This window comes from Aegilops tauschii, chromosome 3 (genome assembly GCF_002575655.3).
Source record: "Aegilops tauschii subsp. strangulata cultivar AL8/78 chromosome 3, Aet v6.0, whole genome shotgun sequence".
NCBI classification, from domain to species: Eukaryota; Viridiplantae; Streptophyta; class Magnoliopsida; order Poales; family Poaceae; genus Aegilops; species Aegilops tauschii.
This window is the reverse complement of record NC_053037.3, coordinates 193,535,081-193,559,558: the sequence shown is the minus strand read 5'-3', so window position 1 is coordinate 193,559,558 and position 24,478 is coordinate 193,535,081.

Sequence of the window (24,478 nt, the reverse complement as noted above, 5' to 3'; positions counted from 1 at the left end):
GCCAACCCATTTCGTTTCACATAAGAGGAGTTAGGGTAAGCATATGAATAAGCAAAGAAATTCTTCGAGGACTTATGAACATAATGATTAGAAGAATAATGCTCATATTCATAGCCCTTAGCTCTTCCCTGCGAAACAGAGTTGTTAGCACGATGATGTTCATATGAGGACTTTGATCCTTTTGAGGAATATGGTCCATGTGAGGAATTTGGTCCGTATGAGGACTTGGATCCATATGAAGAATTTGGTCCATATGAAGAATTTGATCTGGGGTTCTTATTCTTCACAGGTGGTGTCATGAGGACATTCACCTGAAGACTTTCAAGGCACCTTTTGGGAACCCAGATTTTCTTCATAGGAGAACCGTTCCTGCAGTTAATGCCAACATATCTAGCAAATACTTCACCATTCTGATATTTAAATAGTTTATAGTTGGAGTCAAATGACTCATAAAAAGAATGAGAAGATTCACATGTAAAGCCAGATAAATTAGATGGATCAACTGGAGGTCCCTTTGCAGCAACCCATGAGGTTTTGGGGTACTGCTCAGGCTTCCAATATGTACCATCAGCATTGAGTTTCCTCTCAAAGGCAATAACCTCTTTCCTAGGGTTCCTCTTGAGGATCTGCTTTTTAAGCACATCACAAAGAGTCTGATGCCCTTTGAGGCTTTTGTACATGTCTGTCATGTACAATTCCTTCAGCCCTGCATCGTAAGTGATACTAGCAATGTCCTCAGATGAGGAATTAGTGATAGCAGAGACAGTTGAAGAATTTGTAGCATTAGAAGCATTTGAACATTCAGGTGAAGAATTAGCAGATTCACGTTCAATGCATTTCAAACATGGAGGAACAAATTCTTCCTGAGCAGCGCTGATTTGTTGAGCAAGTAATGAATCGCGCTCCTTCTGAAGATCTTCATAACTCACTCTTAGCTTCTCAAGATCTTGCTTTCTTTGAAGAAATTCATAACAAAGCTTCTCATGATCAGATAAGAGAGTGTTATGATGACCTTGAAGGTTGTCAAACCTAGTCTGAAGTCTCTGGAGATCTTCAGTCAAGGTTTTAGTGCGATCCATTTCTTCACCCAACATATCATCACTTTTATCTAGCATGTTTTGAACCTTTTCCAAGGCCTTTTGTTGTTTAGTGGCAATACAAACAAGCTTGGTATAGCTAGGTCCAAAATCGTCATCAGATTCATCATCACTAGACTTGGATGAGGAACATTCGGTTACCTTGGAACCTTTTGCCATGAGGCATGGTGCAGAAGATGATGGTTCAGGTTAAAAAGTCATCGTTTTGAGTGATTCCTTGAAATCCTCAAACCAGGGATCATGACGAGTTCGATGACCTTCATAGACGTCAGAGATTCGGTCCCAGATAAGCTTCGCATTGCAAACATGCATAATGCGCCTGAATTCATCTCTGGATAGGCAGGAACAGATGATATCCTTCGCCATGATGTCAAGTCGAGTGTACTTGCGCATATCATCAGTGTCTGCCATCTTGCATAGATCGGTAAGACCAATCTCAGTGATGGTCCACAGCTTCCTGTTCATCGCCATGAGGTGCTTCTTCATCATGGCCTTCCACTTGGGATACTCGTGACCGTCAAAGATGGGGCATGTCACTTTCTTCATACATGCGGTCGACATAACTAAAACTCCAGGCGGTTAAACCAAAATCACACAGAACAAGGGAGTACCTTGCTCCGATACCAATTGAAAGTGCGTTATATCGACTAGAGGGGGGTGAATAGGCGATTTTTATGAATTCTTCACTAAGGAATTTGCGGGTGAGGAAATTCCTTAGCGAAGAACTACTTGCAGCGGAATAAGTACTCAAGAGTAAGCATAGCAGAACATAGGCATGGTCATCATGACGAAATGAAGACAAACACAGAGTACAGAAAGCGTAAACACATGATAGCACAGGATGAAGACAAACAGACTGAAGAAATTGAACTGAGGAAATTGAGAAAGTCTTCAGTCAAAGTCTTCAAACACAGATATGAACAAGTGCACAACACAGTTATGAGGAAATGAAAGAGTTGAGGAAATAGAACCAGTTGGCTTGGTGAAGACAATGATTTGGTAGACCGGTTCCAACTGCTGTCTCAGTTGTACGTCTGGTTAGGGCGGCTAGGTATTTAAACCTGAGGACACACAGTCCCGGACACCCAGTCCTGAACACGCAGTCCAGGACACTTAGTCCTCACCATATTCCCCTTGAGCTAAGGTCACACAGACCTCGCCCAATCACTCGTGGTAAGTCTTCAGGTGACTTCCGAACCTTCACAAACTCGGTCACTCGGCGATCCACAATTCCTCTTGGATGCTCTAGACCATGACGCCTAACCGTCTGGAAGAACAACAGTCTTCAAAGGTAACAAGCATGGGATCCACGCAGGATCAATCTCTTCAGTGATGCTCAATCACTTTGGGTTTGTAGGTGTTTGGGTTTGGGTTTTTCCTCACTTGATGATTTTCGCTCAAAGTCCTCGGAGGATGGGATGCTCTCAAATGACAAGTGTTAGTTTCTCTCAGAGCAGCCAACCAGCTAGTGGTTGTAGGGGCGGCTATTTATAGCCTAGGGAGCAGCCCGACATGATAAGACATAAATGCCCTTCAATGATATGACCGGTTGGTGGGTAGATATTTTGGGACAGCTGGCGCATAACACAGCAACGGTCAGAAATTTCAGTATCAAATTCCTCAGTGCTATCATGTTCCTCACTGTGTAGGCAATCCGCACTGGCGAATTCCTAACTCCTCAGTCAGAACAAATTCCTCAGAGACCAGAAGAACTTCGTCTCTGTCACTAAAGAATATGACTGAACTGTATGTGATTTCCAATGGCTTCACTCGAAGGGATTGGTAGGTGTAGGATTTTGAGTTGAGCATCAGATGGAAATTTTTCCTTAGTATTTCCTCGACCCCCTTTAACAGTACGGTGTTTCCTATGACTCAAGAAAGAGAAAATGAAACTATGAAAACAATAGTCTTCATGCTTCATGTTCCTCAAATGAATACCAAGTCTTCAAGGTCACACCAATCTCTTCACTTTCAAAGTCTTCAGAAATCCAAAGTCTTCAGTCGAAGAACTTCATTTTTAGGGGTCGGCTTTCTCTGTAAATATCAAACTCCTCATAGACTTATAGACATGTGTACACTCATAAACACATTAGTCCCTTAACCTATAAGTCTTCAATACACCAAAATCACTAAGGGGCACTAGATGCACTTATAATCTCTCACCGTGTGTCCTGTCCACATACCTCTCAGCAGAACGGTATTGCCGAGCGCAAACACCGACATTTAGTAGAGACCGGTCTTGCCCTGCTTGCGCACTCTTCTCTCCCACTTCAGTTTTGGGATGAGGCTTTTCTTACGGCGTGTTATCTCATCAACCGTATGCCCGCTACGGTTCTCAACAAGGACACCCCCTTGTTCCGTCTGTTTCATGTTCAGCCCAACTACTCCTCCCTTCAGATTTTTGGGTGTGCTTGCTGGCCTAGCCTTCGCAAGTACAATGCTCACAAGCTTGAGTTTCATTCCAAGATGCGCGTCTTCCTTGGCTATAGTCCTTTGCATAAGGGCTATAAGTGTCTTGACCGTACCTCCGGTCGGATATATATCTCTCGTGACATTGTTTTCGATGAGACTGTGTTTCCTTATTCCAACCCCACCGTCTCGGTTGATCCTGCTTCTCTTGAACATGCCCTCACTTTTCCCTCCGATGAACCGGTTCCCGGTGTCCATGTGCGTAAATATGACTTGTCCTATTTGTCACCTAACTTGTCCTCTGCAGGCGATATGGCTTTGTGTTATCCTCAGGTACCTGTTGCTACTCCGCCACCTCCTGATGTGCCCGACGTGCATGCTCAGGACATGCATGTCACGCCGCCCGATGCAGGCGCGGCTGCCTCGCCAGATGGCGAGACCGCGGACGCGGCTGGGTCGCCACCCTCGCCCGGTGCGTCGCCCGGGCTGCCACCCTCGCCTGGGCCGATCCAGCCCCCGGTCGTCCCTCGGCCCGTGTCGCCTCTCACTGAGGTCTCCTCAGCCGCGACACCCCTGGACGAGCCCTCGTCGCCGTCGTCTTCTTCTACTGGTGATGCCGCTCCGGGGCATGCTATGGTTACACGCCATCGTGATCATACGCGCAAGGAGAAGTCTTACACTGATGGCATGGTTCGGTATGACTCTCGCCGCCGTGCCTTCTTCGTCGCGCCAGTTTCCCATCGTGATGCTTCAGGTGAACCTGCCTGGCGTCCCGCCATGTCTGAGTAGTTTGCTGCTCTCCATCACAATAACACCTGGGTGTTGGTGCCTCGGCCACCTGGTATTAATATTGTGGGTTGCAAGTGGATTTTCAAAACCAAGCATCGTCCGAATGGGTCTGTTGATAAGGACAAAACTCATCTTGTTGCTCGCGGTTTCACTCAACAGCACGGGTGTAACATCCCAAATTTTCAATTTGGAATGTTATACAATAGATCATCATTGCATATCATATTTTTATTTGCATCTTGGCTAGATCCTAGAAATTCTACGCAACTCAAGGACCCACGGAGAGAGTTGGGGATTTCGTTATTTTCATATTTGGGGTTTTCTCAAATTTTGAAAATAGGATCATTTGTCTTAATTATTTTTCTCTCCAAAAATATTTGATATTTAAAATATATGAGAGGGGATAATACGACTTCTCCAAAAATAATGAAATATTGGAGGAAAATATTAATAACAAATATTTGATTTTATTTGATTTTATTTGAATTAGGAAAAATACGCGTTTTTCAAAATTGCATTTTAGGCCCCAATAAATGTTCATCTTGTCCGGCTTATTTTTAGAGGACGGGGAAATTTTATTTCGGGATTTTTGGAGTCCATTTAGTATTTATTTTATTTGTTTTTTCGTGCCGAGTTTATTTAAAAAAAGGTTACCGCCTTACCGGGCCGTGTCCGAACTGGACACTGCGCCCGGGCAGCCTTTAAAGGCCGACGGCCCGCCCCGGGCCGAAACCCTAGCCGCCAGCCCCAGCCCCGCCCCGAGACCTGCACCGCCACCGCCGGATCACGCCGCCGCCGCTGGATTCTGTCGCCGCGCCTCGCCGCCGCCGCCCCGACCCGTCGCCCCGCCACCCGACCGCCGCCGCCGGACCCGTTCCGCCGCTCGCCCGACCTCGCCGGAGGTAGCCACCCGCCGCCGCCGGCGGTTTTCTTTAGAGAACCGCCTGGTTTTTTTATAAAAACCGCGGTTTGTTTTTTTAGATCGGTTTTGTTTTTTTTCGGTTTACTTATTTTGCGGACGTTCGTCCGTACGTTCATTTTAACGAACGGTTTTCGTCGTTTAACCGCAGACAGCGAACGTTCGTTCATTAGCCTGTTCGTCAGTTTTTCTTTTTCTTGGATTTTTCGCGATTATTTTCGATCGCGATTTCCGATCTGTTTCTCGTTTTAGTATAACTTTTCGCTCGTCTATCGGAATCAGGCGATTCAAGCGCCTAGAGTTTCATCTCGAAACCCTCTTTCTGTTTAACCAACTGAAACAAGTTTTTCTACTGTAAAATTTGACTTAGGTCCATATTAGTAAACGAAGCTTGTTTCTTTCGCCGTTTGAGTTTCGTTGCTTCGTTCGATTTGATTCTTTTTGCAAACTGGAGTACTTAAGTTGAACTTTCTGGTTAGATCTCTTATTTTGAGTTTTACCCGTGCACCCTTGCTTGATTGCTTATGTATGTATTGTTTGTTTGCGATAGAGTACCCAGAGTGCGAAGCGTGCTACTACGAGTCTCTAGGTTTCACGGATCATCAGCAAGGCAAGTAACACTTTGATCATACCTCTTTACCACCCAGTTTTATTGCATTAGATCAACCCTCAAACTATTGCATGGTTAGGAACTGTTTAATATATGGGTTTTGGGAAGTAGATGAGGTAGTACCTATTACCTGTTTTATTATCGAACCCTTGGGAGTTACTTCTACGTTTGCTTATATTGCTATGCTATGCTTGTAGACGTGGATTGGGTTTGAGTGATTACATGACAGATGTGAGATGGTTAATTAATGGTTAACTTAAGGTGGCTACTTAAATACACATCTGGGTGGATTGAGGCACCTGGGGTACCCAGTGATTGGCTGTATTTTTTTGGAAATCCCGGGGTACCGTGTGATTCTCCTATGGACCGCCACCCAGGCTCAAAGGGATGATGAGATTATTCATACTAGAAACTTCCGTGTGCAGCCACAAGCTATTATGGGCTCTAGCATAGTTGATTAAGTCGTGTGAACTCTTACAGTGGTAGACTAGCAGATGTAGGGGAAAGTAGGTGTAACTGTCTACCCATCGTAAGGTGCTAACGCTTCTGAAAGACTGTGTCTCGGTCATCCGTTTCTCAAACATCATGAAGTGCGAGAAATCCAATGGAGGAGATCGTGTCTTGTGGGGAAAAGTGCACAAACCTCAGCAGAGTGTACAATCTAATCATGGTTAGCCGTGTCCCCGGTTCTGGACATCTTGAGTATCTAGTTCTTGGATTATCATGTGAATCTCATCATCATGTTACTTAATTTAATTTGATTGGGTTAATCACGTTCTTAATTGGGATTGAGTTGGAGGTACCTTCTCAATATTTAACAACCACCATGATAGTTAAATAAAATTTATTCCTTTGTTGTAGGGAAAAATTGGCTTTTCGCAAAAATGTAACCATAGAGCTTTCCACCAGCCATATGTGCATGTAGTGATAGCATTATTCTGTTCATTACTCTCTATGTGTTACTTTGCCAGCATATTCCATGTGCTGACCCGTTTTCGGGCTGCAACGTTCATGTTGCAGACTTTTCAGTCGACGAGTAAGGTGCCATAGGTCGTGGTCTTATACTCAGTGATGCCGTTGGAGTTGATGGACTCGCTTTATCTTCCAAGCCTTCCGCTGTTATCGTATTTAGATGGCCTTAAGCCATATTTATTGTAATAAGTTCTCTCTAGAGACTATTCGATGTAATAAGTGTGTGATTGCTACTCTGTTATAAATCCTTCAAGTACTGTGCGTGTCAGCATTACCGATCCAGGGATGATACTGATGCACAGAGACTAGACTGTTTGAGGTCTGGTCGCTACAAGATGGTATCAGAGCACACGCTGACTGTAGGACACGACCACTAAGCTAAAGCCCTAGATCACTACTCTCTTCTCATTTCTGACTCCTCTCCTTTCTTCCACTCTTTTAGGATGGAGGATGCAAGGAACAAGTTCACGCAACCGGATAAGGATACACCTTTTGGACGACACTTGAAGGAAGTTACTAGGTACCTGAACATCAGAATACCAAGCTTCACCGGGACCTACAACGCCACACTACCTGAAGAGGAGCGTTGGATGATTCAAGTTCAAGTTCCAGGAAGGACGTTCATGCCAGTCACTGAGCCCATAGAGTTTTCCTTTGATGCACCAACCTGGAGTCTAGGAAAGAGCATGGCAGCCCACATCACCATGGGACGCATTGGAGAAGTGTATCACAATGATCTCAAGGATACTATTTATCAGATTTGTGGGCGCCGAGACGAGCAATGGGAGATGATCAGCACCAGGAAGGATAGATCTATTGCAGCTTTCATTCAGGAGTTAAACCAGCACATTCGTCGCCAGGAGAACCAGATGTGCGCAGGCATGATAGATCTGAAGAAAGCAATGACAAGGATCATGGAACTCGGGGAAGAACTCAAGGCTACATGCGAGGATTATATGGAGGAAATCGTCGCACTAGTGGCGAAGAATGGCGACCTGACAAAGAAGCTAGGAGTTTTCATGGGAGACCCTGCGCCAGGAGGAGAAGATGACGATTCTACTTGCCCGGAGAACTACATCATCATCGACGACACCGACTCGGACCCCAGTGATGATGATTTGGAGGATGAAGCCGGAGCAGATATCATGGAGTCTTCGACCGATCAATTTTTCTAGTAGACCACCAAATTAGTAGTAGTATTTTCCCCATGTATATAGTATAGTCCAAGCACTTTGTAACAATAGTTAGAACGATTGTATGCTTTGTTTGAATTGATTGGAGTGATATGATTGTGTTTGTCTCATGTGCATATGGGTAGTGTTTTTCCTCTAGATCTAATTCTATCCTATTTTCTCATCTTTTCTAAACCCATCAGATGCCTCCGAGATGCGACACCGGATTTGTTTTCCCACCGGAGATCACTCAATTGATTCAGCAGCAGAATGCTCTGATGCAAGTGCTAGTTCAGAACCAAGGCAACAACAACAACAACAACAACCCACCACCACCCCCACCAGTTGACCACTTAGCCCGTTTTCTTAGGCTGAATCCGCCGGTGTTCTCCGGTAGCACCGAGCCGATTGTTGCAGATGATTGGCTCTGCAAGGTTGGAAGGGAGCTGACCACTGTAGGATGCACAGATGCGGAGAGAGTGCGTTTTTCCGCACACCAGCTTGATGGACCCGCAGCATCATGGTGGGAGAATTACACAGCCACTCACCCCATTGACACTGTCACATGGGACCAGTTTCAGCAAGCTTTCCGTACTGCCCATGTTTCAGCAGGAGCTATGGCCATGAAGAAGCGTGAGTTTCGCAACTTGCGCCAAGGAGGACGTACCGTTGGCCAATACGTGGAGGATTTCAGTAAGTTAGCACGTTATGCCCCAGATGACGTTGCTACGGATGCAGCTAAGCAGGAGAAGTTTTTCGAAGGACTGAATGATGAGCTGAGCATGCAGTTGATGGTGGCAACTTTTAACAACTACCAGGAGTTGGTAGACAGAGCTCTCATGATTGAAGGGAAGCAGCAGCAGATTGAGAGCCGTAAGAGGAAGTATGGACAAGGAAAGTATAGTACAGGAGCTCATCAGAAGCCTCGTTTTACCCCGAACTCGGGAGGACACCTTCAGCATAACCATGGAGGTCACAATCACAATGGAGGGAGCTCGCACAATCATAGTGGCCCCAAAAATGGCAATGGGAACGGAGGAAGCAACGGACAGAACCGTACCAACCCATCAACCCCAGCCAAGAGGGATCTGAGCCACATTATTTGTTTCAAGTGCCAGAAGACTGGACATTATGCAATTGAATGTCCGGAAGCTCAGAATGGAAATGGCAATGGAAGCTCGGGGAAGAAGCCGAACCCTTTCAACAAGGGACAAGTGAACCAAGTTAATGTGGAGGAGGTTGAAGCACAGCCTGATGCAGTAATAGGTAAGTTTTTGGTTAAGTCACTTACTGCAATCGTTCTTTTTGATACTGGTGCATCACATTCATACATATCAAGGGGATTTGTGGATAAGTATAAGTTACCCACCAAAGTTCTTAGAACACCTATGTTAGTAACCTTGCCAGGAGCAGAGTATATGGCAAGCCAAGGATGTTTTCAGATGCCATTGGCCATAGGTAGGCATGTTTTCCCCTCAGACCTAATAGTTTTGGAGTCGCAAGGTTTGGATGTGATTTTGGGAATGGATTGGCTATCGATGTATGGAGGAAACATTGATTGCGCCAGTAAGACGATCTTGCTTACTACCCCAGAAGGAAGAAGGATTAAGTTCGTATCCCAGCATGTGCCGAAGAGGACTCAAGTGAATTCCTTATCAGGAGTTGTACAGGCGGAAGTGCCAGTGGTGAAGGATTTCCCTGACGTATTTCCAGAGGAGTTGCCAGGCATGCCACCGGATAGAGACATTGAGTTTTTGATTGAGCTTTTGCCAGGCACAGGGCCGATATCTAAGAGACCGTACATGATGCCCGCTAAGGATTTTGGAAGAAATTAAGAAGCAAGTTAAGGAGTTACTGGATAAAGGATATATTCGCCCAAGTTCGTCACCTTGGGGATCACCAGTACTTCTAGTGGAGAAGAAAGATGGATCGTTGAGGATGGTTGTTGATTATCGTGGATTGAATGAAGTAACAATCAAGAACAAGTACCCACTGCCGATGATCAATGATCTGTTTGACCCACTACAAGGAGCTAAAGTATTTTCCAAGATTGATTTGCGATCAGGATACCACCAGTTGAAGATTCGAGAGCTGGATATACCCAAGACAGCTTTTACCACAAGGTATGGGCTATATGAGTACACCGTTATGTCATTTGGCCTGACTAACGCACCTACCTATTTCATGAACATGATGAACAAAGTGTTTATGGAGTTTTTGGATAAGTTCGTCGTAGTGTTCATTGATGATATTCTGGTCTATACGAAGAATGAAGAAGAGCATAAGGAGCATTTGCGTTTAGTACTTGGAAAGCTCAGAGAACATCAGTTATATGCCAAGTTCAGCAAGTGCGAGTTTTGGTTAAAGGAAGTTGGATTCCTTGGACATGTTATATCCGGAGAAGGAATAGCAGTAGATCCCACCAAGGTTAACACTGTGACAAATTGGGAATCACCCACGTCAGTTGGAGAGATCCGGAGTTTTCTTGGACTCGCATGATACTACCGGAGATTCATTGAGAATTTCTCGAAGATTGCAAAACCTATGACCGAGTTGTTGAAGAAGGACACCAAGTTCAATTGGACGGAGGAATGTGAGGCTAGTTTCCAGGAGTTGAAGAAACGTTTAGTTACAGCGCCAGTGTTGATTCTGCCAAATCAACGCAGGGATTATGAAGTATATTGCGACGCTTCTCGTCGAGGACTTGGAGCAGTGCTAATGCAGGAGGGAAGAGTTGTTTCGTATGCCTCACGACAGCTTAAACCCCATGAGTTGAATTATGCTACACACGATTTGGAGTTAGCAGCCGTAGTGCATGCGTTGAAGACATGGAGGCATTTTCTCATCGGAAACCATTGAGAGGTGTACACGGATCACAAGAGTTTGAAGTACATTTTCACGCAGAAGGAGTTGAATCTCAGGCAAAGGAGATGGTTGGAGCTCATTAAGGATTATGATATGAGGTTGCATTATCACCCAGGGAAGGCTAACGTAGTAGCTGATGCGTTGAGCCGCAAGAGCCATGTCAACACACTCATGACCGGAGAGTTACCCAAGTAGTTAGCCGAAGATCTTCGTGAACTATGTTTGGAAATAGTTCCAAGAGGCTTTGTAGCAGCATTGGAGATTCAGTCTACTTTGATGGATAAGATCAGAGAAGCTCAGAAGACACACAAGGAGATTGCTGAGATAAAGGAAAGGATGAGTAAAGGAAAAGCCAAGGGATTTCGTGAGGATGAGCACGATACCTTATGGTTTGAGGACCGCGTATATGTGCCCAATGATCAGGAGATCAGGAAGTTGATCTTGCAAGAGGCCCATGATTCGTCGTATTCAATTCACCCAGGAAATACCAAGATGTACCTGGATTTAAAGGACAGTTTCTGGTGGATCGGAATGAAGAAGGATATTGCGGAGTATGTAGCAGTTTGTGATGTATGTCAGAGAGTGAAGGCAGAGCATCAGAAGCCAGCAGGATTGCTACAACCACTGCCGATACCCGGATGGAAGTGGGATAAGCTAGGCATGGATTTTATCACGGGATTGCCCAAGACTCGTTGAGGCTATGACTTGATATGGGTTGTAGTCGATCGTTTGACAAAGGTAGCTCATTTCATCCCAGTAAAGACCACTTATACCAGTGCTAAGTTGGCAAAGATATACATGACCAGGATCGTATGTCTGCATGGAGTTCCGAGGACCATTGTATCAGATAGAGGAACCCAGTTTACTTCAAAGTTTTGGAATCAGTTGCACGAGACTTTGGGTACCAGGCTAGAGTTCAGTACAGCTTTTCATCCACAGACAGACGGACAGACCGAGAGAGTCAATCAGATTTTGGAGGACATGCTGAGAGCTTGTGCGCTTGATTATGGATCCAGTTGGGATGATAATTACCTTATGCAGAGTTCTCTTACAACAACAGTTATCAATCCAGTTTGAAGATGGCCCCTTTCGAAGCTCTGTACGGAAGGAGGTGCAGGACACCGTTGTTGTGGGATGAAGTTGGAGACCGTCAGTTGTTTGGACCAGGTTTGATTAAAGAGTCTGAACAGAAGTTGAAGTTGATTCGCGATAGGCTCAAGGTAGCCCAGTCCAGGTAGAAGAGCTATGCAGATTCTAAACGCAAGGAGACAGTTTACGAAGTCGGAGACAGAGTTTATCTTCGTGTGTCCCCACTTCGAGGAGTGAAGCGCTTTGGAGTTAAGGGAAAGTTAGCGCCACGTTTTGTAGGACCATACAAAGTTTTGGAGCGTATGGGAGAAGTTGCTTACAAGTTGGAATTGCCCAAAGGATTGTCGGGAGTTCACGATGTGTTCCACGTATCCCAGCTGAAGAAGTGCCACGCGGAGATGCTGAGATACCACTGAGAGATACAGTGCCACTGGAAGCGATTCAGCTGGATAGTGATTTGACCTATGAGGAGAAACCAGTCAAGATTCTCGAATATGCCAGCCGAGTCACCCGCAACAAGGTTATCTAGTTTTGCAAAGTTCAGTGGAGCCACCATACCGAGGATGAAGCCACCTCGGAGCGAGAGGAAGATCTACGGAAGGACCACTCTCACCTATTTTCTAGCCAACCCGAATCTCGAGGGCGAGATTCATCTTAAGGGGGGTAGGTTTGTAACATCCCAAACTTTCAATTTGGAATGTTATACAATAGATCATCATTGCATATCATTTTTTTATTTGCATCTTGGCTAGATCCTAGAAATTCTACGCAACTCAAGGACCCACAGAGAGAGTTGGGGATTTCGTTATTTTCATATTTGGGTTTTCTCAAATTTTGAAAATAGGATCATTTGTTTTAATTATTTTTCTCTTCAAAAATATTTCATATTTACAATATATGAGAGGGGATAATATGACTTCTCCAGAAATAATGAAATATTGGAGGAAAAATATTAAAAACAAATATTTGATTTTATTTGGATTTTATTTGATTTTATTTGAATTAGGAAAAATACGCATTTTTCAAAGTTGCATTTTAGGCCCAAATAAATGTTCATCTTGTCCGGCGTATTTTTAGAGGACGGGGAAAATTTATTTCGGGATTTTTGGAGTCCGTTTAGTATTTCTTTTATTTGTTTTTCCGCGCGGAGTTTATTTAAAAAAAAGGGTTACCGCCTTACCGGGCCGTGTTCGACCTGTACACTGCGCCCGGGCGGCCTTTAAAGGCCGATGGCCCGCCCCGGGCCGAAACCCTAGCCGCCAGCCCCCGCCCCGCCCCGAGACCCGCACCGCCGCCGCCGGATCTCGCCGCCGCCGCCGGATTCCGCCGCCGCCGCCCCGCCGCCCGACCGCCGCCGCCGGACCCGTTCCGCTGCCCGCCCGACCTCGCTGGAGGTAGCCACCCGCCGCCGCCAGCGGTTTTCTTTAGAGAACCGCCCGGTTTTTTTATAAAAACCCGTGGTTTGTTTTTTTAGATCGGTTTAGTTTTTTTCGGTTTACTTATTTTGCGGACGTTCGTCCGTACGTTCGTTTTAACGAACGGTTTTCGTCGTTCCGCAGACAGCGAACGTTCGTTCGTTAGCCTGTTCGTCAGTTTTTTTTTCTCGGATTTTTCGCGATTATTTTCGATCGCGATTTCCGATCTGTTTTTCGTTTTAGTATAACTTTTCGCTCGTTTATCGAAATCAGGCGATTCAAGCGCCTAGAGTTTCATATCGAAACCCTCTTTCTGTTTAACCAACTTAAACTAGTTTTTGCTACTGTAAAATTTGACTTAGGTCCAGATTAGTAAACAAAGCTTGTTTCTTTCGCCGTTTGAGTTTCGTTGCTTCATTCGATTTGACTCTTTTTGCAAACCGGAGTTCTTAAGTTGAACTTTCTGGTTAGATCTCTTATTTTGAGTTTTACCCGTGCAACCTTGCTTGATTGCTTATGTATGTATTGTTTGTTTGCGATAGAGTACCCGGAGTGCGAAGCGTGCTACTACGAGTCTCCAGGTTTTACGGATCATCAGCAAGGCAAGTAACACTTTGATCATATCTCTTTACCACCCAGTTTTATTGCATTAGATCAACCCTCAAACTATTGCATGGTTAGGAACTGTTTAATATATGGGTTTTGGGAAGTAGATGAGGTAGTACCTATTACCTGTTTTATTATCAAACCCTTGGGAGTTACTTCTACGTTTGCTTATATTGCTATGCTATGCTCGTAGACGTGGATTGGGTTTGAGTGATTACATGACAGATGGGAGATTGTTAATTAATGGTTAACTTAAGGTGGCTACTTAAATACACATCTGGGTGGATTGAGGCACCTGGGGTACCCAGTGATTGGCTGTATTTTTTTGGAAATCCCGGGGTACCGTGTGATTCTCCTATGGACCGCCACCCAGGCTCAAAGGGATCATGAGATTATTCATACTAGAAACTTCCGTGTGTAGCCACAAGCTATTATGGGCTCTAGCATAGTTGATTAAGTCCTGTGAACTCTTACAGTGGTAGACTAGCAGATGTAGGGGAAAGTAGGTGTAACTGTCTACCCATCGTAAGGTGCTAACGCTTCTGAAAGACTGTGTCTCGGTCATCCGTTTCTCAAACATCATGAAGTGCGATAAATCCAACGGAGGAGATCGAGTCTTGTGGAGAAAAGTGCACAAACCTCAGCAGAGTGTACAATCTAACCATGGTTAGCCGTGTCCCCGGTTATGGACATCTTGAGTATCTAGTTCTTGGATTATCATGTGAATCTCATCATCATGTTACTTAATTTAATTTGATTGGGTTAATCACGTTCTTAATTGGGATTGAGTTGGAGGTACCTTCTCAATGTTTAACAACCACCATGATAGTTAAATAAAATTTATTCCTTTGTTGTAGGGAAAAATTGGCTTTTCGCAAAAATGTAACCATAGAGCTTTCCACTAGCCATATGTGCATGTAGTGATAGCATTATTCTGTTCATTACTCTCTATGTGTTACTTTGCCAGCATATTCCATGTGCAAACCCATTTTCGGGCTGCAATGTTCATGTTGCAGACTTTTCAGACAACGAGTAAGGTGCCATAGGTCGTGGTCTTATACTCAGTGATGCCGTTGGAGTTGATGGACTCACTTTATCTTCCAAGCCTTCCGCTGTTATCGTATTCGTCGAGAGATGAATGGCCGGCATGTTGGGAATCGTAGCATAATTTAAAATTTTCCTACGCTCACCAAGATGCATCTATGGAGTCTACTAGCAACGAGGGGAAAGGAGTGCATCTACATACCCTTGTAGATCGCGAGCGGAAGCGTTCCAATGAACGTGGATGACGGAGTCGTACTCGTCGTGATCCAAATCACCGATGACCGAGTGCCGAACGGACGGCACCTCCGCGTTCAACACACGTACGGTGCAGCAACATCTCCTCCTTCTTGATCCAGCAAGGGGGAAGGAGAGGTTGATGGAGATCCAGCAGCACGACGGCGTGGTGGTGGATGTAGCGGTTCTCCGGCAGGGCTTCGCCGAGCTTCTGCGAGAGAGAGAGAGGTGTTGCAGGGGAGGAGGGAGGCGCCCAAGGCTGTAGGTTGCTGCCCTCCCTCCCCCCCTTTATATAGGTCCCCTGGGGGGGCGCCGGCCCTGGGAGATGGGATCTCCAAGGGGGGGCGGCGGCCAAAGGGTGGAAGGGGTTGCCTTGCCCCCCAAGCCAAGGGGGAAGTTCCCCCCCTAGGGTTCCCAAGCCTAGGCGCATGGGGGGAGGCCCAAGGGGGGGCGCCCCAGCCCACTAAGGGCTGGTTCCCTTCCACTTTCAGCCCACGGGGCCCTCCGGGATAGGTGGCCCCACCCAGTGGACCCCCGGGACCCTTCCGGTGGTCCCGGTACAATACCGGTAACCCCCGAAACTTTCCCGGTGGCCGAAACTTGACTTCCTATATATAATTCTTTACCTCCGGACCATTCCGGAACCTCTCGTGACGTCCGGGATCTCATCCGGGACTCCGAACAACTTTCGGGTTTCCGCATACACATATCTCTACAACCCTAGCGTCACCGAACCTTAAGTGTGTAGACCCTACGGGTTCCGGACAATACAATTATAGCATGAATAATAGACAATTACCATGAACAAAAAATATAATAATAACCATTTATTATTGCCTCTAGGGCATATTTCTAACAGTCTCCCACTTGCACTAGAGTCAATAATCTAGTTACATTGTGATGAATCGAACACCCATTGCGTCCTGGTGTTGATCATGTTTTGCCCTAGGGAGAGGTTTAGTCAACGGATCTGCTACATTCAGGTCCGTATGTACTTTACAAATATCTATTTCTCCATTTTGAACACTTTCACGAATGGAGTTGAAGCGACGCTTGATATGCCTGGTCTTCCTGTGAAACCTGGGCTCCTTCGCAAGGGCAATAGCTCCAGTGTTGTCACAGAAGAGTGTCATTGGGCCCGACGCATTGGGAATCACCCCTAGGTCGGTAATGAACTCCTTCATCCAGACTGCTTCCTGTGCTGCCTCCGAGGCTGCCATGTACTCCGCTTGACATGTAGATCCTGCCACGACGCTTTGCTTGCAACTGCACCAGCTTACTGCTCCTCCATTCAAAATATACACGTATCCGGTTTGTGACTTCGAGTCATCCAGATCTGTGTCGAAGCTAGCATCGACGTAACCCTTTACGACGAGCTCTTCGTCACCTCCATAAACGAGAAACATATCCTTAGTCCTTTTCAGGTACTTCAGGATATTCTTGACCGCTGTCCAGTGTTCCATGCCGGGATTACTTTGGTACCTTCCTACCAAACTTACGGCAAGGTTTACATCAGGTCTGGTACACAGCATGGCATACATAATAGACCCTATGGCCGAGGCATAGGGGATGGCACTCATCTTTTCTATATCTTCTGCCGTGGTCGGGCATTGAGCCGTGCTCAATTGCACACCTTGCAATACAGGCAAGAACCCCTTCTTGGACTGATCCATACTGAACTTCTTCAATATCTTGTCAAGGTATGTACTCTGTGAAACACCAATGAGGCGTCTTGATCTATCTCTATAGATCTTGATGCCTAATATATAAGCAGCTTCTCCAAGGTCCTTCATTGAAAAACACTTCTTCAAATAGGCCTTTATACTTTCCAAGAATTCTATATCATTTCCCATCAATAGTATGTCATCCACATATAATATGAGAAATGCTACAGAGCTCCCACTCACTTTCTTGTAAACACAGGCTTCTCCATAAGTCTGTGTAAACCCAAACGCTTTGATCATCTCATCAAAGCGAATGTTCCAACTCCAAGATGCTTGCACCAGCCCATAGATTGAGTGCTGGAGCTTGCATACTTTGTTAGCATTCTTAGGATCGACAAAACCTTCCGGCTGCATCATATACAACTCTTCCTTAAGGAAGCCATTAAGGAATGCCGTTTTGACGTCCATCTGCCATATCTCATAATCATAGTATGCGGAAATTGCTAACATGATTCGGACAGACTTCAGCTTCGCTACGGGTGAGAAAGTCTCATCGTAGTCAACCCCTTGAACTTGTCGATAACCCTTAGCGACAAGTCGAGCTTTGTAGATGGTCACATTACCATCCGCGTCCGTCTTCTTCTTAAAGATCCATTTGTTTTCTATGGCTCGCCGATCATCGGGCAAGTCAGTCAAAGTCCATACTTCGTTTTCATACATGGATCCTATCTCGGATTTCATGGCTTCTAGCCATTTGTCGGAATCCAGGCCCGCCATCGCTTCTTCATAGTTCGAAGGTTCACCGTTGTCTAACAACATGATTTCCAGGACAGGGTTGCCGTACCACTCTGGTGCGGAATGTGTCCTTGTGGACCTACGAAGTTCAGTAACTTGATCCGAAGCTTCATGATCATCATCATTAACTTCCTCCCCAGTCGGTGTAGGCACCACAGGAACATTTTCCCGTGCTGCGCTACTTTTCGGTTCGGAAGGGGTGACTATCACCTCATCAAGTTCCACTTTCCTCCCACTCAATTCTTTCGAGAGAAACTCCTTCTCCAGAAAGGACCCATTCTTGGCAACGAAGATCTTGCCTTCGGATCTGAGGTAGAAGGTGTACCCAATAGTTTCCTTAGGGTATCCTATGAAGACGCATTTTTCCGACTTGGGTTCGAGCTTTTCAGGTTGAAGTTTCTTGACATAAGCATCGCATCCCCAAGCTTTTAGAAACGACAGCTTAGGTTTCTTCCCAAACCATAATTCATACGGTGTCGTCTCAACGGATTTCGACGGAGCCCTATTTAAAGTGAATGCGGCAGTCTCTAAAGCATAGCCCCAAAATGAGAGCGGTAAATCGGTAAGAGACATCATAGATCGCACCATATCCAATAGAGTGCGATTACGACGTTTGGACACACCATTTCTCTGAGGTGTTCCAGGCGGCGTGAGTTGTGAAACTATTCCACATTTCCTTAAGTGTGTACCAAATTCTTGACTTAAATATTCTCCACCACAATCTGATCGTAAGAATTTTATTTTTCTGTCACGTTGATTCTCAACTTCACTCTGAAATTCCTTGAACTTTTCAAAGGTTTCAGACTTGTGTTTCATTAGGTAGACATACCCATATCTACTTAAATCATCAGTGAGAGTGAGAACATAACGATATCCTCCGCGAGCCTCAACACTCATTGGACCACACACATCGGTATGTATGATTTCCAATAAGTTGGTTGCTCGCTCCATTGTTCCGGAGAACGGAGTCTTGGTCATCTTACCCATGAGGCATGGTTCCCACGTGTCAAATGATTCGTAATCAAGAGACTCCAAAAGTCCATCTGCATGGAGCTTCTTCATGCGCTTGACACCAATGTGACCAAGGCGGCAGTGCCACAAGTATGTGGGACTATCGTTATCAACTTTACATCTTTTGGTATTCACACTATGAACATGTGTAACATCACGTTCGAGATTCATCAAAAATAAACCATTGACCAGCGGGGCATGACCATAAAACATATCTCTCAAATAAATAGAACAACCATTATTCTCGGATTTAAATGAGTAGCCATCTCGAATTAAACGAGATCCAGATACAATGTTCATGCTCAAAGCTGGCACTAAATAACAATTATTGAGGTTTAAAACTAATCCCGTGGGTAGATGCAGAGGTAGCGTGCCGACGGCGATCACATCGACCTTGGAACCATTCCCGACGCGCATCATCACCTCGTCCTTCGCCAGTCTCCGTTTATTCCGTAGTTCCTGTTTTGAGTTACAAATATGAGCAACCGCACCGGTATCAAATACCCAGGAGCTACTACGAGTACTGGTAAGGTACACATCAATTACATGTATATCACATATACCTTTGGTGTTGCCGGCCTTCTTCTTGTCCGCTAAGTATTTGGGGCAGTTCCGCTTCCAGTGACCACTTCCCTTGCAATAAAAGCACTCAGTCTCGGGCTTGGGTCCATTCTTTGACTTCTTCCCGGTAACTCGTTTACCGGGCGCGGCAACTCCCTTGCCGTCCTTCTTGAAGTTCTTCTTACCCTTGCCCTTCTTGAACTCAGTGGTTTTATTCACCATCAACACTTGATGTTCTTTTCTGATCTCTACCTCAGCTGATTTCAGCATTGAATATACCTCAGGAATGGTCTTTTCCATCCCCTGCATATTGAAGTTCATCACAAAGCTCTTGTAGCTTGGTGGAAGCGACTGGAGGATTCTGGCAATGACCGCGTCATCCGGGAGATTAACTCCCAGCTGAGACAAGCGGTTGTGCAACCCAGACATTCTGAGTATGTGCTCACTAACAGAACTATTCTCCTCCATTTTACAGCTGAAGAACTTGTCGGAGACGTCATATCTCTCGACCCGGGCATGAGCTTGAAAAACCAGTTTCAGCTCCTCGAACATCTCATATGCTCCATGTTTCTCAAAACGCTTTTGGAGACCCGGCTCTAAGCTGTAAAGCATGCCGCACTGAACGAGGGAGTAATCATCAGCACGCTGCTGCCAAGCGTTCATAACGTCTTGGTTCTCATGGATTGGTGCTTCACCTAGCGGTGCTTCTAAGACATAATCTTTCTTGGCTACTATGAGGATGATCCTCAGGTTCCGGACCCAGTCCGTATAGTTGCTGCCATCATCTTTCAGCTTGGTTTTCTCTAGGAACGCGTTGAAATTGAGGACAACGTTGGCCATTTGACATAGTGTAAATATTTTAGACTAAGTTCATCTAATCAAATTTTTAATGAACTCCCACTCAGATAGACATCCCTCTAGTCATCTAAGTGAAACATGATCCGAATTCAACTAGGCCATGTCCGATCATCACGTGAGATGGACTAGTCAAGATCGGTGAACATCTCCATGTTGATCGTATCTTCTATACGACTCATGCTCGACCTTTCGGTCCTCCATGTTCCGAGGCCATGTCTGTACATGCTAGGCTCGTCAAGTCAACCTAAGTGTATTGCGTGTGTTCCGAGGCCATGTCTGTACATGCTAGGCTCGTCAACACCCGTTGTATTCGAACGTTAGAATCTATCACACCCGATCATCACGTGGTGCTTCGAAACAACGAACCTTCGCAACGGTGCACAGTTAGGGTGAACACTTTCTTGAAATTATTGTAAGGGATCATCTTACTTACTACCGTCGTTCTAAGCAAATAAGATGCAAAAACATGATAAACATCACATGCAATCAAATAGTGACATGATATGGCCAATATCATCATGCTCCTTTGATCTCCATCTTCGGGGCACCATGATCATCTTCGTCACGGGCATGACACCATGATCTCCATCATCATGATCTCCATCATTGTGTCTTCATGAAGTTGTCACGCCAACGATTACTTCTACTTGTATGGCTAACGCGTTTAGCAACATAGTAAAGTAAATTACATGGCGTTATTCAATGACACGCAGGTCATGCAAAATAATAAAGACAACTCCTATGGCTCCTGCCGGTTGTCATACTCATCGACATGCAAGTCGTGATTCCTATTACAAGAATATGATCAATCTCATACATCACATATATCATTCATCACATCTTCTGGCCATATCACATCACATAGCACTTGCTGCAAAAACAAGTTAGACGTCCTCTAATTGTTGTTGCAAGTTTTTTACGTGGTTTGTAGGTTTCAAGCAAGAACGTTTTCTTACCTACGTATGACCACAACGTGATTTGCCAATTTCTATTTACCCTTCATAAGGACCCTTTTCATCGAATCCGTTCCGACTAAAGTAGGAGAGACAGACACCTGCTAGCCACCTTATGCAACTAGTGCATGTCAGTCGGTGGAACCGGTCTCACGTAAGCGTACGTGTAAGGTCGGTCCGGGCCGCCTCATCCTACAATGCCGCCGAAACAAGAAACGACTAGTAGCGGCAAGAAGAATTGGCAAACTCAACGCCCACAACTGCTTTGTGTTCTACTCGTGCATAGTAACTATGCATAGGCCTGGCTCATGATGCCACTGTTGGGAATCGTAGCATAATTTAAAATTTTCCTACGCTCACCAAGATGCATCTATGGAGTCTACTAGCAACGAGGGGAAAGGAGTGCATCTACATACCCTTGTAGATCGCGAGCGGAAGCGTTCCAATGAACGTGGATGACGGAGTCGTACTCGTCGTGATCCAAATCACCGATGACCGAGTGCTGAACGGACGGCACCTCCGCGTTCAACACACGTACGATGCAGCGACGTCTCCTCCTTCTTGATCCAGCAAGGGGGAAGGAGAGGTTGATGGAGATCCAGCAGCACGACGGCGTGGTGGTGGATGTAGCGGTTCTCCGGCAGGGCTTCGCCGAGCTTCTGCGAGAGAGAGAGAGGTGTTGCAGGAGAGGAGGGAGGCGCCCAAGGCTGTAGGTTGCTGCCCTCCCTCCCCCCCCTTTATATAGGTCCCCTGGGGGGGCGCCGGCCCTGGGAGATGGGATCTCCAGGGGGGCGGCGGCCAAAGGGTGGAAGGGGTTGCCTTGCCCCCCAAGCCAAGGGGGAAGTTCCCCCCTAGGGTTCCCAACCCTAGGCGCATGGGGGGAGGCCCAAGGGGGGCGCCCCAGCCCACTAAGGGCTGGTTCCCTTCCACTTTCAGCCCACAGGGCCCTCCGGGATAGGTGGCCCCACCCAGTGGACCCCCGGGACCCTTCCGGTGGTCCCGGTACAATACCGGTAACCCCCGAAACTTTCCCGGTGGCCGAAACTTGACTTCCTATATATAATTCTTCACCTTCGGACCATTCCGGAACCTCTCGTGACGTCCGGGATCTCATCCGGGACTCCGAACAACTTTCGGGTTTCCGCATACACATATCTCTACAACCCTAGCGTCACCGAACCTTAAGTGTGTAGACCCTACGGGTTCGGGAGACATGCAGACATGACCGAGACGCCTCTCCGGTCAATAACCAACAGCGGGATCTGGATACCCATGTTGGCTCCCACATGTTCCACGATGATCTCATCGGATGAACCACGGTGTCGAGGATTCAATCAATCCCTTATACAATTCGCTTCGTCAATTGGTATGTTACTTGCCCGAGATTCGATCGTCGGTATCCCAATACCTTGTTCAATCTCGTTACCGGCAAGTCTCTTTACTCGTACCGTAATGCATGATCCCGTGACTAACGCCTTAGTCACATTGAGCTCATTATGATGATGCATTACCGAGTGGGCCCAGAGATACCTCTCCGTCACACGGAGTGACAAATCCCAGTCTCGATCCGTGCCAACCCAACAGACACTTTTGGAGATACCCGTAGTGCACCTTTATAGTCACCCAGTTACGTTGTGACGTTTGGCACACCCAAAGCACTCCTACGGTATCCGGGAGTTGCACGATCTCATGGTCTAAGGAAAAGATACTTGACATTGGAAAAGCTCTAGCAAACGAAACTACACGATCTTTTATGCTATGCTTAGGATTGGGTCTTGTCCATCACATCATTCTCCTAATGATGTGATCCCGTTATCAATGACATCCAATGTCCATAGTCAGGAAACCATGACTATCTGTTGATCAACGAGCTAGTCAACTAGAGGCTTACTAGGGACACGTTGTGGTCTATGTATTCACACATGTATTACGATTTCCGGACAATACAATTATAGCATGAATAATAGACAATTACCATGAACAAAGAAATATAATAATAACCATTTATTATTGCCTCTAGGGCATATTTCCAACACGGCAGGCGTTGCATCCTCGAGGACACGAATGGCGTTGTGCTTGGTTGCATCCTTCTGATGGTTGACGAATGGCGCCGATAGGGGTTGCATCCTCCGTCCAGTGGGGGATGCGGATGCAAGGTTGGAAGCACGTCGAACTTGCCGGGGAGGTGCGGTTGGCCGTGGAGGCAGAGATAGTGGTTTGTTGTGTAGGCTGTTCGGATCCTTGGGTTCGGGCCATGCAGGTGAGACAGCCGACGAAAGTCGTACTCCGGTCGCGGCCAGAGTCGTCGATGGCAGCGCTTTCTAGCGTCGGTCCCTCGTTGGAGGCATCGATATAGCTGCTCTCACCTTGCCTTTCCTGGTGTGCTCCGGGGGAAACCCTTGATCTAGTTTAGATCGGACGATGGCGGCTCTTTTAGGCGTCGCGTTCTCTCTTGGAGGCATCGTCCTGGAGGTGGATCCGGTCAGAGGGACCTGTGGTTAGTGAGGATGTGTGTGTTTGCCAAATGGCGTCGTTTGTATGGTTTTTGGGTCCGGTTTCCCTCATAAACGGAAAAAGTTCAAAATAAGCCTTGAAGTGGTAGACGAAAGCTAAATCAAACCCTGAACTTTGAATCCCGGAAATTGGCACTCTGAACTTGTAATCCCGGTCTATTTTGGACCCTAGACCCATTTGGCACACCGGGGACTACAAACCCGGTCGGGATAATCAGCTTCTCTCGCGGGCAAGAATTTAGACCGGCCCACTATAACACAACAAGAATTTGTGAAGCTTAAAAAATGTTCGCGCATTTCTAAAATTGTTCAGAAGTTAAAAGTTGTTCCTGTTTTATATTTTTCGCATGAATTCAATTCATTTGTGTTTAAAAAAAATTGGAATTCTGAAGTTCTATTCGCATTTTAAAAAAAGTTGATCTTGATTTCAGAGAATCACATTTGTCAAAAAATGTTCAGAATTCCAACAGTTTTTCACATGCTATGAAAAATGTTTCAGATTTTCAGAATTGTGTCACATTTTTTGGAATTTCATAAATTATTTCGTAAATAATGTTTTAAAAAAATGTTTTGGATTGTTGGCTGTGGACTCGACTGTGCCGGCACACCAGACATAAAGTGAGTATTGTTTTTCTTATCACACGCGACGTAAAAATTCTTTCTTTCTTTTTCTTGACGCGCGACGTAATAATTCTAAAAGAGAAAAACATGCCGTGGAACCATAACTTTTTTTCTGAAACCTGAACAAAAGGTAACATTCTTTGTGTGTTGTAAAAAAATGTTTCTATGTTGTAAAAAAAATGTGTCATAACCTTAACAGAATATACGTGACATGTGTTTGCAAAAAGTGTATGCAAATTTAAAGATGTTGAACCATGTAAAAGAGTGTTCGTGTAGTTTTA